General features: G+C 46.5%; 2 non-coding genes across 2 annotated transcripts; both read right to left on the bottom strand.

Annotated features, from left to right (window-relative positions):
* Positions 1 to 1,237: 1,237 nt before the first annotated feature.
* On the bottom strand, positions 1,238 to 1,392 carry LOC126928461 (5.8S ribosomal RNA). Its single transcript, XR_007716688.1, has one exon. It is a non-coding gene; the product is annotated as a 5.8S ribosomal RNA (ribosomal RNA).
* A 2,089-nt stretch (positions 1,393 to 3,481) lies between these two features.
* On the bottom strand, positions 3,482 to 5,404 carry LOC126928464 (small subunit ribosomal RNA). The gene has a single exon (XR_007716690.1). It is a non-coding gene; the product is annotated as a small subunit ribosomal RNA (ribosomal RNA).
* Positions 5,405 to 7,500: the final 2,096 nt, after the last annotated feature.

A 7,500-nucleotide genomic window follows, 5' to 3' on the forward strand; every position in this document is an offset into this window, starting at 1 on the left:
CGGACTCTCGTGCGCATCTTCGTCAGGTACGGAAACGTTGCGCAACACCTCGAGCTTGGTAAAACACCCGTAGCCGATCATAGACACGCGCTAGTTCGCACACGATTTCTACGATTTCCGACGAACGTGGCTTTGGGCCAGGGCCGGCGGGCAGAGAGATACGCGAACGACGGGGAAAATTCGTCCCGATACAAGTAACGCGTACTCTCCGATCTCCGCGCAACGCCTGGGGATCATCTCCCTAAGTCATCAGCGCTCGAAGAAATCACGTGTGCGTTCCCGGATCTACGGCTCTCTTTCGGGGATAAATTACAAGCACAGAGTATGTTAAACGCAACGACGACCCATCGATGCGACGGTCCTCGTCGTTGTCAGTCGCTCGCGCAGAGTATATCTCTACGCACGAAGAGACGGAGTGGGCATTAGATCCCTGGGGCTATTCGAGTAAAACGTCTTAAGAAAAGACGGTTGTACGGCAAAATTCCGCACCGTTACCAAGTTTACTTTTATCTGAGGCTGTTCTCCTTCTCTCCTCTCTCGACCGAGTTCCCATATTTGCTTTCTCTCAGTCTCGCCAAAATAATATTCATTTAAGACGACGTCGGGGGCGCGGACATCGTGCTCATCGAAAACCTGCAAACGTATGCAAATCTGCTGATATGAAAAAAAAATCGGTCACGAGGACAACACTACGTATATATATATATATATATATATATATATATAATATATTCGATAACCGACACGAAGCGGTGCATAAGCGGGCGGTCGTACGAAAGGACGACTCACGACGCCGCTAGCACTCACGCAGGTCCGTGACGGTTCTCTCCGCTCTTATTCGTATCCTTCTTCGTGCGCTTCCTCCGACTCTGAAACGTTCTACGTATCGTAAGAACGACGGCGGGTTGTCGAAGGCACCAAGGGACAGAGAGAGACAGAGGTAGAGTTTCGTAGTGTCTCCCGTGAACACGATAGTTTATATATCGAGCATGCGTACGAATTGCACGGTCTCGACACGACCGCGACGAACGCCGACGAGCGTCCAACAATCGCTCGTACGTCGCGTACGTTCTCTCGCGTCCGCTCTTGTTCGTATCCTTCTTCGTGCGCTTCCTCCGACTCTGAAACGTTCTACGTATCGTAAGAACGACGGCGGGTTGTCGAAGGCACCAAGGGACAGAGAGAGACAGATAGAGAGGAACGACACGCAACGCAAGCAGTCTTAGGTTTACGTGAGCAACCCTCAGCCAGGCGTGGTCCAGGAATTGTATCCGTGGACCGCAATGTGCGTTCGAAATGTCGATGTTCATGTGTCCTGCAGTTCACACGTTGACGCGCAATTAGCTGCGTTCTTCATCGACCCACGAGCCAAGTGATCCACCGTTCAGGGTAATCTTTTCATATATTTTTTAAAACTCTTGTACTCCATGTACTCTTAATACTCGGTTCGAGCGAAGCCGAGATCCGACACGACCGACCAACGGGAATCGGACGCGCAGAAGTCGCCGGAAGATCGACGACACGAAAACGTTCGAAAATGAAATCCGACGAACGCGCGAAGATACGCGCGTCCGCCGGCCGGGCGAAAAGTACATTATGATATATAACAACCATCGAGATCGAAGCTCCGTTCGTCAGGAAACGACGGGGATATAACACCCGATTCTGAATCCTCTGTGCAGCACACGATCTCGCGAAGAAATACGCACGGTGGCTAGCCCATATATATATATATGTGTGTGTGTGTATATATAATACGATATGCATTCCTCTCGTCCAATTATTCAAGAAAAAGAGCGTGCGCCTCCATCGTTCGGGTGATGTAAAGATTCGATGGGACTCGCGCGACCCTCGGCCTCGAGCGGTCTTTCCTCCCAATATCCAGAAGCCGAGCTTTGAAAAAACTCTAGCGACGGCACGGGTGTCCGACTCACGACATCGAGGCTTCGAAGTCGGCGATCTCCTCCGAACGGATGGCGATCGCGACGACTCAAAGCGTGAAAAATCGACGAAAGAGAACACATCTCCGTTCAGGTGATTGTTTTTTTTAAAAAATAAAAAAATTCGATGGGACTCGCATCCATCTACCTCGCGCGGTCTTTCTTCCCAATATCCAGAAGCCGAGCTTTGAAAAAACTTCAGCGACGGCACGGGTGTCCGACTCACGACAACGAGGATAGACAGCCTGCGGTCCCCTCTGAACGGGTTATATGCGACGAACTAGACGAAACTTTAGTCGTTCAGGTGGTATAAAAAAAAAAAATTCGATGGGACGCACGCGCAGCCGTCGTCCTCGAGCGGTCTTTCTTCCCAATATCCAGAAGCCGAGCTTTGAAAAAACTCTAGCGACGGCACGGGTGTCCGACTCACGACATCGAGGGTAGACAGCCTGCGGTCCCCTCTGAACCAACTTCGGCTAGACTAGTTACGAATCGTTGCTACGCATCGTCATCATAGTCATCGTCATCATCATCATTATCATAGCGGGCCAACATCCACGCAATGCGTTTTCGTTCTAGGTTACCCGATCCACGAGTATGTTACAAGTGGTTTCGTTATTTCGAACAAAACGACATACGAAGAACACACGCCCTATGGGTAGGAAGCACGTTTCGAGAACGACCGAGAGCGGTGAAAGAGACGAAAGGTCGACGCGCATAAGGTATCCATGGATCTTCGAAGAGAACCTTCGAAGATATGTCGGTATCCTTTCTACATGCGCGACTCGCTACTCGTACTTTCGCTCTCGTCGACTCGTTTTAGTCGCTTCGTTCGATCCCAAAGAGGAGTCTTCGATGTCCCGTTGCTAGGAGGAGAGCAAACGCAACACAGACCACGAAACATAGAAGAGAATAGGCGAGCATGATCTCTCCGACACGAGGCACTTTAGAGATTTTGTTATTCGTTTGTACGGTCTCCACGACGCAAAAAAAAAAATACGAGATCGTGGCGGCGGGTCTTTCTGTATACGGCCTCACGCAAGCGCCTCGATCTCATTTCTCTTTACGGGTGGTTTCCATTCGTAATTTTTCGTTCGATATTCGTGTCAAAGTTTAATTTTCGAAAGCTCAAGTTCCCATTTATAGTTTTATTATAAAATCATAATATTCGCAGACGGCGGGTCTTTCTGTGTACGACCTCACGCAGGCGCCTCGAATTCGTTTATGTATGTATATATATATATATATATATATATATGTATCTCTTCATCCCGATGATCGAGAGAGAGTGCCACCTTCTCTTCATATAGTTTCGTAGCTGGAGGGTCGTCTCCTCCTTATGTCTTTTCATCATTTTGCCAACGGAGTAAGCCACGCTCCGGGCGAATTTAACTGTTCTTTGTTAAAGTATATAGCTTGTTGATACGTCGTATATACTTTGGTTCGTCGATATAGGAGGAGTACGGCTCCTTACCGACTTATACAGTTTCGTATTTTTCAAGTGTTCAAGTCAAATTCTTTAAGTTTTTGTGTTATATCGTTAATGATCCTTCCGCAGGTTCACCTACGGAAACCTTGTTACGACTTTTACTTCCTCTAAATGATCAAGTTTGGTCATCTTCCCGGTAACATCGGCAATGCTTATCACATTGGCCGCGCACCAGTCCGAAGACCTCACTAAATCATTCAATCGGTAGTAGCGACGGGCGGTGTGTACAAAGGGCAGGGACGTAATCAACGCGAGCTTATGACTCGCGCTTACTGGGAATTCCTCGTTCATGGGGAATAATTGCAAGCCCCAATCCCTAGCACGAAGGAGGTTCAGCGGGTTACCCGGGCCTTTCGGCCAGGGAAAACACGCTGATTCCTTCAGTGTAGCGCGCGTGCGGCCCAGAACATCTAAGGGCATCACAGACCTGTTATTGCTCAATCTCGTGCGGCTAGAAGCCGCCTGTTCCTCTAAGAAGATTTGTTTGTACGTTGGTAGTAAAAACCCACCGACCGAAGCCGGGGGCCTTCGAGATACCATAAGTTACGTCTATTTAGCAGGCTAGAGTCTCGTTCGTTATCGGAATTAACCAGACAAATCGCTCCACCAACTAAGAACGGCCATGCACCACCACCCACCGAATCAAGAAAGAGCTATCAATCTGTCAATCCTTCCGGTGTCCGGGCCTGGTGAGGTTTCCCGTGTTGAGTCAAATTAAGCCGCAGGCTCCACTCCTGGTGGTGCCCTTCCGTCAATTCCTTTAAGTTTCAGCTTTGCAACCATACTTCCCCCGGAACCCAAAAGCTTTGGTTTCCCGGAAGCTGCCCGCCGAGTCATCGGAGGAACTTCGGCGGATCGCTGGCTGGCATCGTTTATGGTTAGAACTAGGGCGGTATCTGATCGCCTTCGAACCTCTAACTTTCGTTCTTGATTAATGAAAACATTTTTGGCAAATGCTTTCGCTTCTGTCCGTCTTGCGACGATCCAAGAATTTCACCTCTAACGTCGCAATACGAATGCCCCCATCTGTCCCTATTAATCATTACCTCGGGGCTCCGAAAACCAACAAAATAGAACCGAGGTCCTATTCCATTATTCCATGCACACAGTATTCAGGCGAAGGTAGCCTGCTTTAAGCACTCTAATTTGTTCAAAGTAAACGTATCGGCCCACCTCGACACTCAGTGAAGAGCACCGCGATGGGATATTAGTTGGACCGCCCGCGAGGAGCTAAGCCCACCGATAGGACGTACCACATAATGCCAGTTAAACACCGCGAGCGGTGAACCGACACTGTGACACACAGATTCAACTACGAGCTTTTTAACCGCAACAACTTTAATATACGCTATTGGAGCTGGAATTACCGCGGCTGCTGGCACCAGACTTGCCCTCCAATTGGTCCTCGTTAAAGGATTTAAAGTGTACTCATTCCGATTACGGGGCCTCGGATGAGTCCCGTATCGTTATTTTTCGTCACTACCTCCCCGTGCCGGGAGTGGGTAATTTGCGCGCCTGCTGCCTTCCTTGGATGTGGTAGCTGTTTCTCAGGCTCCCTCTCCGGAATCGAACCCTGATTCCCCGTTACCCGTTACAACCATGGTAGGCGCAGAACCTACCATCGACAGTTGATAAGGCAGACATTTGAAAGATGCGTCGCCGGTGCTAGATGACCATGCGATCAGCACAAAGTTATTCAGAGTCACCAAAACAAACGATGGACGGACAGACGAGCCATCCGCCACCGATTGGTTTTGATCTAATAAAAGCATTCCTACCATCTCTGGTCGGAATCTGTTTGCATGTATTAGCTCTAGAATTACCACAGTTATCCAAGTAAATGTAGGTATGATCTAAGAAACCATAACTGATTTAATGAGCCATTCGCGGTTTCACCTTAATGCGGCATGTACTGAGACATGCATGGCTTAATCTTTGAGACAAGCATATGACTACTGGCAGGATCAACCAGGGATCTTATAATATATTCCCAAAAACCAGCATTTTCGTTTAAAAGTTCTCTCTGTGTCGTAGGTGGGACGTAAGCACCGTACGACGAGACTTTTCATTTTATATATATATGTAATATGACTTAGAGAGCAACGTTCCATGGTTCAGTAACAACGTCACTCAGCCACTTTAATTCTCCTCCTCTCTCACCATCATATATCGATACAAAGATTCATACTTCACAGAATTATTTCTGTTTGTAACTTTTCTCCTCCAACTTCTCTCGTAGAATATAACTTAGCGGTAAAGCACGTATACGCATGCTGGACATACCGTAAGAATATTCTTTTATAAGCTTCAACACCTCTGTAGAGACGCGTTACCAGAAGATAACGCACTCTACAGAACGCCAAAAGGACCATCGTGCAGCTACAAATAGCTTACAACCGATGGTCTCTGCAAGAATGGCTACTCCGTAAGTACAAGCACACACGCATCCAACTTTTGTCAAATACGTGCACACAGGTCACCAGCTTCCCGACTAAGGGGAAGCTTGCCACGTTAACGGTCATTACGTCCTAGACTTCGACCCGCGGCGCAGCAGTGTAGAGAAAAAACCAGTACGAGAACGGAGGAACAGTCGAGAAATAGCGTAAAATACACTAAGACTCGAGGAGCGGTGACTGAATTCTCAACCGAGGCCGTAGAATAGCCACGCGCCCAGCGCTGTTCCGACCGAACCGTCCGGCTCGACGCTTCTCTTATAGATACCAAGGGGCCGGCCGGAAGGCCGGCGCCGGTCGGGCTAGCGGCCGCGCGCTTATGGTGCAAAACCTCCGTAGCAACGTACCGTTCGGAAGGGACGCTGGAACTTAGTCGCTCGCACGTTCAATAACTACTATATAAAGGCGATATCCAACCATCGAAATATTTTACCACAAGCATTATTAACATATTATAAATGCATTTTTACCAAAAAATTAATTTTTTTTTTCACCGAAAAATTGCATCAGTAAACATACAGTTTTATCGACTATGGACGAAAAATAACTTTATAATCGATTAAAACACGTTAAAATAACACGAAATATGTAAAAAGATATATACCTTGTAACATTAATTAACGAAAAAATTGCAAAAATATCCCAGTCGTATCAGTCCGACGGAAGCTAATTTTTCAAAAAATTCGACAAAAATGTTTAATCCGATTGTATTTAATAGAGATATAACGATCCCTGTCAAAAAAATTATACCTTATAACGCTTTTTAACGAAATAACTCGAAATAACCATTTCGGACTTTTCGCACCGGCCGAACTTCTTCAAAGTCCCAACGTCCCGTCGCATAGTTCCGTTTCTAGAAAACGTTCCAGCGACCAAATAAACGCTTAATCCCGACGTAAAACGTCGAGATACGTCCATTTGTGCAAAAATATTCCTACCTTGTAACACTTTTAAGCGAGATAACTCGAAAAAACGTGTTCGATACGGAAATTTTTCAAAGTCCCAACGAAAAAATCGAAACTTTGTAGAAGGTCTTGGGGACGACATAAACGCTTAATCCCGACGTAAAACGTCGAGATACGTCGATTTATGCAAAAATATTCCTACCTTGTAACACTTTTAAGCGAGATAACTCGAAAAAACCTTTTCGGTCTTTTCGCACCGGCCGAACTTCTTCAAAGTCCCAACGTCCCGTCGCATAGTTCCGTTTCTAGAAAACGTTCCAGCGACCAAATAAACGCTTAATCCCGACGTAAAACGTCGAGATACGTCCATTTATGCAAAAATATTCCTACCTTGTAACACTTTTAAGCGAGATAACTCGAAAAAACGTGTTCGATACGGAAATTTTTCCATGTCCCAATGTGCAATTCGAAACTTTTTAGAACGTTTCAAGAACAAAATTAACGCTTAATCCCGATGTATTTAATTAGAATATATCGATTTATGCCAGAATATACGTACCTTATAACGCTTATTATGGAATTAATGCGAAAGGAACTTTCGGTACTTTCGGCACTTTTGGAGCAGTGCGAAACAATTCAAAGTGCCAACGTCCCAGTCAGCTAGGTCCGGTGGAAAAAATTTAAAAAAAAAATAAAAAGAAACCGTTACGTTC

Source organism: Bombus affinis, unplaced genomic scaffold, assembly GCF_024516045.1.
Source record: "Bombus affinis isolate iyBomAffi1 unplaced genomic scaffold, iyBomAffi1.2 ctg00000966.1, whole genome shotgun sequence".
Taxonomy (NCBI): domain Eukaryota; kingdom Metazoa; phylum Arthropoda; class Insecta; order Hymenoptera; family Apidae; genus Bombus; species Bombus affinis.